This window comes from Lemur catta, chromosome 5, assembly GCF_020740605.2.
Source record: "Lemur catta isolate mLemCat1 chromosome 5, mLemCat1.pri, whole genome shotgun sequence".
Lineage (NCBI taxonomy): Eukaryota > Metazoa > Chordata > Mammalia > Primates > Lemuridae > Lemur > Lemur catta.
The window spans coordinates 58,765,103-58,777,288 of NC_059132.1; the positions used below are offsets into that span (position 1 = coordinate 58,765,103).

At 36.1% G+C, this 12,186-nt stretch overlaps 1 protein-coding gene across 3 annotated transcripts in view; it reads left to right on the forward strand.

The window, feature by feature from the left end:
- CDKAL1 (CDK5 regulatory subunit associated protein 1 like 1) overlaps positions 1–12,186 on the forward strand; it is a 584,442-nt gene that overhangs the window by 76,973 nt on the left and 495,283 nt on the right. The window lies entirely within an intron of this gene.

The window sequence follows — 12,186 nt, forward strand, 5'->3', positions numbered from 1 at the left end:
ATTTTGCTTGTCTGTTTATCAGTTGATGGACATTTGGATGTTTTCCACCTTTTGGCTATTAGTAATAAAGCTGCTATGAACATTGATGTACAGGTTTTTGTGTGAACATGTTTTCATTTCTCTAGGGTATAGACCTAGGAGAAGACTTGCTGGATTATATGTTAATTCTATGTTTAACAATTTGAAGAACTGCCAGATTATTTTGCAAAGTAGGTACACCATTTTATATTTTGATTAGCAGTGTGTGAGGGTTCCAACTTCTTCACATTCTTTTCAACACTTACCACTTTTTTTTTTTTTTAAGTATAGCCATCCTAGTAGATATGAAGTGGTATCTTATTGTGGTTTTGATTTGCATTTCACTTATGGATAATGATGTTGAGCATCTTTTCATGTGCTTATTGGCTATTTGTGTGTCTTTGGAGAAATGTGTATTCAGATCTCTCTCCCATTTTTAAATTGGATTATTTCTCTTTATCATTGAATTATAATAGTTCTGAATATTGTCTCTAGTTTTTTTGAAGCAAGATTGGGAGTAGAATACATTATATTTGACTTTTTAATTAGGGAATATAGTGAAACAAGTAATCAAAATAAATTTTGAATCACCTAAAAGAAATAGAATTTAAATCTTAAAGGTAGATTTGGAATTAGGGGATATTAGTATTAATTTAAAAGTTGGTAACAATAATACATTTCATAGGTCAAATTCCAGTTAAATGATCTTAGTCGTTTTATTAAGGTAATTCTACCTACTGATGGGCTGGGCATGGTGGCTCACACCTGTAATCCTAGCACTCATGGAGGCTGAGGCGGGAGGTTCTCTTCAAGTCAGGAGTTCAAGATCAGTCTGAGCAAGAGTGAGACCCCGTCTCTACTAAAAAATAGAAAAAAATGAGCCAGGCAACTAAAAATAGAAAAAATTAGCTGGGTGTGGTGGTGTGCACCTGTAGTCCCAGCTATTTGGGAGGCTGAGGCAGGAAAATTGCTTGAACCCAGGAGTTTGAGGTTGCTGTGAGCTAGGCTGACACCACCCACTCTACCCCAGGCAATAGAGTGAGACTCTCTCTCTCAGAAAAAAAAAAGGAAAAGAGAATTCTCCCTACATATGTACAGTGGTGTCAAATAATTAAATACCCACTTATCTCCTTAGAAAGTCCCCAGCCACAGCAATGAGTAAGGTTTTCTAATAATTCTTTCCCAAACAGTCTTGTAAGGCAATATTCTTTTTCTTTATGGCTAAATTGATGAAATGTATTTGTAATCTTAGAAAGTTCAACATTGTCATTTTGTTATTATTTCTGACTATCAATTCAACAACCTTTAGGTATACAGCTGGCTCATTTTGTTTCTCTCTGGAGGTCACATTCAAAATATTGACCATGGGCATGCATGAGCCCTGGTAAACCAGAATGGACATTGGCCCTGACTGTGTACTTCATTCTTTACATTCACTTTCATTATTTTATTCATTAGATCTGATGTTATTCTTTGTACTTTGAAGTTCAGCAAACCTATACCTAGTCCAAAGCTTTATTTTTGATCTGAGTCTTTCCTATCTTGGCAATTTCCCATGAGTATTTTCTTTTTAATTACTAAATTAGTAATTGTTTAGATTCGGTAAGTTTACTAGGTCAAAATCCAAAAGTCATTCTTCTATTCAAGATCATATTCTGGACACCATGGCACTCTAGCCTGGGCAACAGAGTGAGACTCTGTCTCAAAAAAAAAATCATATTCTGCAGATAACCTAAACCTCTCTTCAAGGAGATGTTTCTGTACTGCAGAATTGGTGATGATCCTGGAAGTATACCATTCTGAGATGATTCAAGTTATTGATTTGTGCTGAGCAATTGAGGGTTGTATATAATCTGAATGGAAACCAGATGTTTTGGCAATTTGCTAGTGAGTGAGTTTTTCTTGGTTAAGATTTTCTCTTTGGCTAAACAGACTCTTCAGTGTATGTATCACTTTAAAAATATTTGCATAAGGAAGGAAATTTTTTTATGAAATACACAAATTTAAGGGTACAATTGTATTTTTTAAAAATACTCTTTTTTTCGTGTGTAGTAAATTCTCAATGACTTACTTTCTCTTTCATCAAAGTAAATGTTTAACTAGTTGCAAATAAGTATGTATCTTATTCACCCAGTTTTCAGTTATGCATATGTATAGATTATCCGTGACTGTTCAAGCAACTCTTGCTTTCCTTTGGTTTGTTGCTTATTTTCTGAGTTGTTTTAATGGAAACCATAGGGAGAAAGCAGATTATTGCAATGGTCTGGTCTAGGTGTGACATGATGGGTTATATAAGGGTGGTGGCAGTGGCGATAAATAGCAGATGTATTTTGCATTCTTTTGGATGTAAAATTCACTGGGAATGGTTGGATTTGCTGTGTGAGATGGTGAGGTGAAAGGAATAATTAAAGATGATTCTCAGGTTTCTGTTTTTACCATTTGGGTAGATCTGCCATTTCTGGAGATGAAGACTGGAAGAGATGAGGTTTAGTCAGTTGCCTATTGGCCTCAGATCCAGTTCTCTGACCTTCTCTGTCCTGTTCTGTACTTCATGGAACTGCATTTCCCAGATGTCCTTACCTTTTGGCTTTTGTGAGTAGATTTGGGCAACAGGAGGCACTGATGGAGGACTAGAGGATGGGAGTTGGGGGAAGGAAGGGTATTTTCCTCCCTTTCTTTTTGCTCTGGGTGGTGTCCCAGGAAGTGGCAGTTTCATTCCTGTGGCTTCAGCTCCTATCATACAGCTCCTTCCTTTGTGGTCCCAAGTTCCAGTGGGCAGCTCCTGCTGCTGTTCCAGCCCCTGTCAAATAGTCCCAGATTTTGGGCTTTTGTAATAACAGACTGAGTATTCCTTATCTGTAATGCTTAAGACCAGAAGTATTTTGGACTTTGGATTTTTTTTTTTTAATTTTGGCATATTTATATACTTGTTGAGTACCCATAATATGAACATCTGAAATCTGAAATGCTCCAATGAGCATTTCCTTCGATCATCATGTGAGTGCTGAAAATGTTTTGGATTTTGGAGCATTTTGGATTTTAGAATTTTGGATTGGGGATACTCAACCTATACCACCCCTTCCAGTGGGTCTCTGCAGCCCTTAGGCTGGTAGTGGTTTCCTGATGGGCAAGGAGGGGCAATCTTTTTAGGTTCTCAGGGTGAGTCTGGAAATCAAATTGACAAAAATTAGCAGGAGAAAAACATACAAATTTATTTAGTGTAAGTTTTACGTGACACAGGAGGCTTCATAAGGAAATGGTGACCCAAAGAAACAGTTAAACCTCAATGTTTTTTATGGTAGGTTTGATGAAGAGTGGAGAGTTGTGGGGAAATATGAAAGGGTAAATGAGTATGCATTCTATATTTCCCCCCTTTTCTCCCCAGGAGTAGCACACTAATGTATATTTTTTAGTGTCTTTTTCTTTTCTCTCAACAATATGATCTGGAGCTCTCTCTACTTTGGAACTTAGAGATTATTTTGATTTTTCTTTTGTGAGCAGCTTTATAGGAGTCTCCATTCTGAAGGTACTAAAATGTCTCTAACCAGTTACCTTTTACAAGTAATATTGCAGAACATAACTGTATGTATACAAGTATGTTTGTGGTAAGCTAAATTCTTAAAAGTGGGACTGCTAGGACAAAGGATGTACTTTTGTAATTTCATTAGATACTATCAAATTGCCTCCGTAGATGGTGGTCTAGATTCTATTCCCACCAGCAATGCATGAGAGAACCTGTTTCCTCACAGTTACATCTGTATAGTGTGTTATTAGACTATTGGATTCTTGATAGTCTAGTAAGTGAAAAATGGTACATTTTTAAACTTAGTGCAGTCTTACATTTCATTTATTAAGAATGAGGTTGGAGTTTTTTCTGTATGTTCAGAAACGATATGTGTTTCCTTTTTGGTGAACTCTCAGTTCATATATTTTGCCCAATTTTTTCCTATTAGATTTTATTCTTTTCAGTTTTGAATTTTATACGTTAGGCCAGGAGCCTAAAAGCTCAGTGTGACGGGAACATAGCCCACGAGATGGGCTGATGAGCAGTGGCTTTGGATAGGGGTGGTGGCCAGATTATGAAGTACCCTGTAAAGTCCATTTGGTCTTTATATCGGCTCTTGGTTTATAAAACTTATTTAACATATGGAAGTAGATATCCTGTTAGGAATTCTTTAGACACAATAATATCTGAAGTAACTATGTTACGGGATCAACAGAGCAATTTAATTTGGAATGAGGACAGGGGAATATTAGCAATGTTCTTTTCTACATGGTAAGTCAAAAGTCTGTCTTATACTCTGATTTTGATTATGTCCAGGCCTACTTAGCTATATAATTAATTTTCAGTAGTTATTGATAGAGTTTGGCCAGCTATTATTTTTCATTTAAAAGAAAAAAAATTTCTTTTTCCTTCATACAATAAACAGAGTTCAAGCTGACCCTTGGTTTCCTCATCTTATTTCTGTGAAGTACTCAGCGGGGCTATTTTAAAAGAACAAACTCTTTGTGTGAGTAATTTCTAAGAATAAGTGCTTTTTCCTAGGAGCTCCTATGCTCTGCTTCACTTAGAGACTTGCCATACAACCACCAGCACTATAGGGTGGAGGGATGAGTTCTTGGAGAATTTCAGATTGGGAGTTGTAGGTACTCTGTCAGTCTGTCTCTCTTGTATTTCTCCTCTTCCTTTCCCCTCTTCTCTCCTTCTTCCTCCTTTTCTTTTCTCCTCATCCTCCCACTGCTCCAACCTTAGCTAGCTCGAGGGAGAATACCTTCTCATGAATCACTAACATTGCCCTTAGAAAACAGATTTTTTGAAACATGGCTACTCAAATGCCGAGCATTATACAGTTCATATAAAGAACAATAAATGAAATGTAGAGGAAAAAAAATTTATCCGTTAACCAGAATTTTTATTTTGTCTTTTATTTAAGGAGTTATTTTTTCGAGATGCACCTTAAAGATGGTTTTAAATTCTCTTATTAGAGTGTATGCGATTCTCTAAGTTTTTAGTAGGCACTCATTGATTGTATTGTGTAAGTAAACTCTCTGGGTATGATTAAACACAGTACACATTTAAACTGGACCTGTTTTGTCTTCCAGAGTTCTGTGGTAAAGAAACTCTCAAAAAATGCTTTTGGGTCTAAAACAGTCAAACTTTTCTCTCTCTTTGTTTTGTTCTTAGTGAACTTTTATTTGTATCAACCTACTTACCCTCCTTATTTAAATCTATGAATAGACTCCTTTTATTGTTTTATGTTGGCTTTCAGATGGAACAGTTGTGTAAGATAAATGTTTTGTTCTCCTGAGAAGAGTTGATGTGAACCATGCTGTCCCTGCCCTAATGCCACCGTTATGCGGAAGCCTGCAGGGGGAAGGGAAGATTGGTGGTTGTGCGAGTCTGCCAGTGCTTTGGGGTAATAGTCCTGCATTTGTTATTAATTCTCCCTTTACTTCTGTGTGTCCCGCTGATTACAGAAGGCCAGGAGCTGACATGTTCAAAATCTTAGAAATTTTGAAAAGAGCAAAACAGCTGCTTTTGAAGCTTGATTATTAGTTGTCTTAGAAATATCATGAGGCAACCTTAAGGCAGTGTAATGTATTTTGTTTTTAGATATTGTTTGCATTATTTTTGATCAAGAGGCAAAGAGCCACTAATGAGGCATTCTAATTTCCTTAAATTCAGTCTCTGGAGTCGGTTTGTCTGGATTTCTAAGCCTGGCCCACCCTCTTACTATGTGATTTTAGGCAAGTTGCTTTTCTTGTCTAAGCTTTAGACTACTCCTCTGTAAAACTGGGAAGATTACACACAAAAATGAATATGACATGCTTGGCTCATTGCTAGACATATAATATGTATTCGATACTGTTAGCTATTGTTATTACTAATCAAATTTTTAGTACTCTAGATTTAAAAATAATTTATTGTATATGTAAAGAAATAGTTTGGAAAGTAAATGTGTTTTGATTAAAACAAATAATAATTTATTTCTTTTCCTTGGTTCAGAGAATACAAAAGCTTTTAGCAGTGGGGAGAAAAGTCCCTTAGAAAATGTATATCAGATTACTGCTTTCCTGATGGAGCACAGCCGGAAAATAGTTTGTTCTCACCTGAAAATGAAAGGAAGCTGTTGATTATAAGCTGTATGGAAAAGGAAATTAAAAAAAAAGAAATTAAAAGGCTTGATTAGTTTTTTTTAAAGAAAAAACAAGCAATACATGCTTTTAAAAATTCAAACAGTACAGATGGATGTAAATTAAATATTCATGTGTCTCTTCTTGGGATTAAACTTTAAAAAATTATAAAAGTAATATCCATGCAAGTTTTTAAAAAAGAGAAAGAATATAAAGGATGTACATGAATATCATATTGGAGGACAACTGAAATTTCATCTTACTTTCAAGGGGCAAACACCTCAAATAATTTTGTATATATGCTTCTATAAATTTTCTTTGTTCAGAACAGAATTTCCCTGTTTTTCTTTTTCCTTTGTAAAACACAATTGAGATACTAGACCCATTCTTTTACACCTTGCTTTGTTTCGCTTGATGATATAACAGAGATTATTACAAATTACCACTTAGAGATTTATCTTGGTTTCTGAACAGGTGCATGATATTTCAGCTGCAGTGCCGTAATTTATTTAACCAATCTCCTTATAATGGATATGTAGACTTTCTAGGTTTTTTGCCCTGTCGATAACCTTCAATGAGAATTATTTATATATGTGTATATATGCATGTGCATCTGTGTATTATGTATGTATAGGTATGTAATGCAAGTATCCTACAAGCATGTGTATGAGAAATTCTGATGTGCATTTAAATGTTTGGTAGCAATTACCACCTTGCCTTCCAAAGAGTTTCATCAGTGTTGACTGCCATCAGCAGAGGAAGAGATTGCCAGTTTCCCTATTCCTTTGCTTGTACTAGGTAGTATCATACTTAATATTTTCCAATTTGACATGAGAATATAAGATCTTATTTCATTTTGCATTTTAAAAATTAAGTGATATCAATGTATGTCAGGATAAATTCCTAATGGATCAGGGATCTAAATGCAAAACCATGTGTGTATTAGAAGAAAACATGGGTGAATTTCTTAGTAATTTGGGAGTAGAGGAAACGTTTTAGTTATGACTCAAAATCCATGAGCAATAAGAGAAAAGGTTGATACATTTGGTATCCTAGAAATAAAAACAGTATAATATGAAGAAATGCTATAAAAAAGTAAAATGACAAACTGGGAAAAAATGTGACTTTTATCATAGACATGGAATTAATATCCACCGTGATATGTGTATATAAGTAAATTAAAACTTGATATGAAGATGATCATTAGCCTGATAGAAAAATGGGCAAAAAATAGGAACAGATGAAAAACAAAAAAATAACTGCAAATGGCCCTTAAACATTGTAAAAGGTGCTCAACTCATTCATAATAGAGAAATGCACATTAACCCCTTACTGGGGTCCTATTTCTAACCACATTGGGAAAGTCCAAAGGTTTGGTAACACACTCCGTGGGCAAGGCTGTGGGTAAATGGCACTTGCATATCTTGCTCATGGGAGTGCAAAGTAGCATACCCCTTATGGAGGGGAATTTGATGGTATGTAATGGAGTTTCATATGCATTTATTCTCTGACCCAGCAATCCCAACTTTTTGGACTTGACTCCTAAGGTAACCTGGGAAAACTAAGAATGATATATACACAGTGCTACACACGTTGCAGCACTATTTGTATTAATAATAGCAAAAGACTATAAACAATTCAAATATTGATGTCTAGATTCTGCCTGAAGTTTGCAGCCTTCCAAACTGGACCTGATATCCCAACTCCGGCATGGACAACATTTGGCTTACGTGCAGACGATTTTCACTGCAAACAAGGGGTTAGCAGTGCTCTAGGCCAAATATCAAAGTAGGTAGAATTCTTTCTTGGGTCCTCTCCAAGTCTGTGCCTTCAAGTGTGGTGCCTTCTTACCTCCTTTCTCTTCCTTGGTCCATTCTTGACCATTTCCTTAGTCCTTCTTTCCCTAACTGTTCTTCTCTAACATTGCTTCTCCTTCCAAGGCACTGGGGAACCTGGCATGAATGTTCGGAGTAAGGCAAGACCCAGTGTTAACCTTCTCTTAGATATTTACTCCAATAACCAAATCATCTAAAAGTGGTAGTGTTTCTATACACTTTATTTATTTATTCCACTTCCACTCCCCCAAATTAATGTTTGAAATTGGAATGTATTTTAAAATCAATAGGAACATGAATGTAATGCCCTACACCTCTGGAAGGGCTGTTATAAAGTTGATAGTGTTTCTTACATTTGATGGCATCTTAGAAGCCAGGAAATGTGTTCATGATGGGGTAAACCATGTGGAATCAGCATTCTTTACTGGCAAATAGCCATATACAGTTTTTCTTTTCAGTTTTGTAGTGAATTTGTTGTATTACTTAATAAAAAGGGCCTCTTTCAGTTGGCACAGAGAAAGCAAATACTCTAAATGGAGAAAAGAAAAAGTATGGAGTATTATCATTTTCTTAACAATATTATCATTTATATAGATATATCTTTCTTGAACTCCTCGCATTTAACAGAATTGATTCTTCCTTTTTAAAAAATATTTTTGTCTCCGGGTTTCTATGACACCATGCTCTCTGGTTGTTTCCCTTCTATCTTGGGGCTACTTTTTTTCAATGTCCTTTTCTTATTTTTTGCACCAGACCTTTGAATGACCCAGTGTTCTTTCTCCCCCTCTGCCTCTCCCCTCCCTTTTCCTCTTCTCTCCCCACCCTTCCCATCCCTTTCCCCACTCTTCTCTCTCCTCCCCAATACTTTCTCCTTAGGTGGGCTCTTTCATTCCTGTAACTTCAAATATCTTCCGTAAGGTGGTGATTCTCTCATTTATGTCTTCAGCCTGAAAGACTCCCCTGAGCTTCAGTTTCCTATGTACAAATGGCTGATCAGTATTTCCAGCTGGATATTTAATAGAGATCTCAAATGGAACATGGCCAAAACACTACTGATTTCCTGTTCTGCAAATCTGTTTCTTTCCAGATCTTCCCCTTCTCAGTAAATGGCACCATAAATAGCTGCTCAGGCCAAAATTCTTTCCATGTTCTTAGGAATCCTATTTGATTCCTTCTTGCATGTCTCATGTGCAGACTCTCAGTGAGTTCTCTAGAGTCCACCTCGAAAATATGCCTCTAGCTTACTTCCCACTCCTGCCGTTGCTCTAGACCCAGTCTTTTACTTACTCTTAGACCAGTGCATCAGCTTCCAGCTGGTTTTCTTGCCTTTACCTTTTTCCCCATTAATTTTACTTTTGCTGTCTCTATAGTCTTCACAGAGCTATCAGAATGGGCTTTATGAAGTAGAAATTAACTCATGTTTGAAATCCAACGGTGGCTTCCTGGTACACCTAGAATAAAATTCAAAGTTTTTAATGTGCCCTCGTTATCTGGTTCTTACCTACCTCTCTGACCTTTCTCTCCCGGCTCTGCCTATGTCCACTCACATTGGTCTTCTCTCTGCCACTAGAACATGACAAGCTTGGTCCTGTTTCATGGCCTTTGCATTTATGGTGTTGTCTTCTCAGAGCTTGTTTTCGCCCAGTCTTTGCATGGCAGATTCCTTCCCGTCATTTACGTCTCCACTCAGATTTCAGCTTCCAAGGGAGGCTTATTTTCATCAACAGCTCCAAATTATTCTCTATCACCCAATTTTATTGTCCTCATATCATTGACCAGTGCCTGAAATTATCGTGCTTGTTTCCCTGGTTTTGTTTTTCAAAATTCATTTTTAATTTTTAAAATCAGACTTCCTCTTCAGAAGTGTAATCCTGAAGGTAGAAGCTCTTTTCACTGCCATAGCCCCAGTTCCTAGAGTAGAGCCTGGCACAAAATATAAATCCTCATTGTATGATGGTTACTGACTGACTTATGCCTTTAAGGAGAACTATCTTTTGATAATATTAAATAAGATATTAAACATACTAACACAAAACTGTTCAGAAATAATTAAGATTGCCCTGTGTTCATTGGAGAAGGGACATTCTTTTTTGGGAGGTGGTTTCCTAAAAGGTTATGTAATTTTGTAGACACTTGTTGTATTCACAGGATTCCTTTTGATTCCAATGACTGGATCATCAAGTGTAATATAGTCATGTATCGCTTAATGACAGTGATAAGTTCTGAGAAATGTGTTGTTTGGCAATTTTGTCATTGTGTGAACATCATAGCATGTATTTACACAAACCTAGATGATATAACCTACTACATGCCTAGGCTATATTGCTTGTACTTTACAAACTTATACAGCATGTTACTGTGCTTAATACTGTAGGCAGTTGTAACACAGTGGTATTTGTGTATCTAAACATATCTAAACATTAGAAAATGCACAATAAAAATATATAAGATTAAAAAAATGGTACACCTGTTGTAGAGTACTTACCGTGAATGGAGCTTCTAGGACTGGAAGTTTCTCTGGGTGAGTCAGTGAGTGAGTGGTGAGTAAATGTGAAGGCCTATTAGGACATTACTGTACACTACTTTGGACTTCATAAACACTCTACACTTAGGCTACACTAAATTTATAAAAAGAAAATACTCTTTCTCAATAATAAATTAAACTTAGCTTACTATAATTTTTTAGTTTAACTTTTGTAATAACATTTAGCTTAAAACATATAGCTGTACGGAAATATGTTTTCTTTATTCTTCTATAAGCTTCTATTTTTAAATTTTATTTTTTTACTTTTTCAACTATTTTGTTAAGAACTAAGGCACAAACACACTCACTAGCCTAACACTACACAAGGTCAGGATCATCAATATTACTGTCTTTCACCTTCACATCTTGTCCTACTGGAAGGTCTTTAGGGCAAAGACAAGCATGGAGCTGTCATCTCCTATGATAACAACGCCTTCTTCTGGAATACCTCTTTAAGTACCTGCCTGAGACTGTTTTACAGTTACCTTTTTTTTTCATAAGTAGAAGTATACTCTAAAATAATGATAAATAGTATAGTTAATACTGGTGATAGGGATTTTTTCATTATAATGTTATGGGATAATTGTTTTATATATGCAGTCTGTTGTTGGCCAAAGCATCATTATGTGCTCCATGGCTGTATTCACTTTATTTCAAAAGATAACGTTGGCAGAATTCCAGACAAAATATATTACTTTGCCTTATTTATTGCCAGAGTGCTCCTTGAGAAGGGTCTGTGGTAAGAGTTGTTTAATGACTTAAAGGTGACTAGGTAGAAGAATGTGCCGGTCTGATGCAGTTAGTTCTGTCATTAAGATTGTTTGTTTTTTGTTTTTTTAAAATAAATTGACAATCACTATATGTTTTTTATTGTTAGCTAACAGGCATTTGTAACTTTTTCTTACCTGCATAATTCATTGCTCGTAGTATTGCTTTGTCTATTGAAATTCAGCATTAATTCAGTAAGTATTTAATGAGTATCTACCATGTGCCAGGCACTGTAATAAATGCTGGGGATATATCTGTGAATAAGGTAAAAAGTCTCCGTCCTAAATATTTGTTAAATAAATCAGTGACTTTCTTGAAGCTCAGTTCAAAAGATGAGTATGGCCTTCAGAGTTTTGGTTGGTAGAAGTGCCATATGCATGTGGTCCCACACATTCTCCCTCTGTCACCCTTCCCTCATCTTGTACCTACTTGCACATGGTTTAGTGTTACATAGCAATTTGAACATCTACTCTGTGCCCATCACTGTGTTAGGATGTGCACATTCAGAGATGGGAAGAAGGTGGCTAGCTTTGGGTAGGCCTTGGATACCAATTGGAAATCACTGGGAGATTGAAATAGTGCTAGGATCAGACTGATTGCAGAGGAATGTCATTCAGGGGGCATGGTGGGGAATAATTTGGGAACTAAGGAAGTAGGTGAATACTCATCTTTTCTGAGTTTGAGCAGGGAAGTGACAATCAGATTTATGTTTTATATAAGGCTACTTTGCTGACTGGGAAAATAGAGCATGGAGCGTGCGTAGGGGAAAGAAATGAGAAGGAGGGAGACAAGTTAGACGAGATCACAGTATTCAGGGATATATATTACTAGTTACAAGGAGCTTCCCTTGCCTTTTGTTTCAAGAATTTTTTGATTCTGACTTTTTATAAAAAGATTTATCATCTT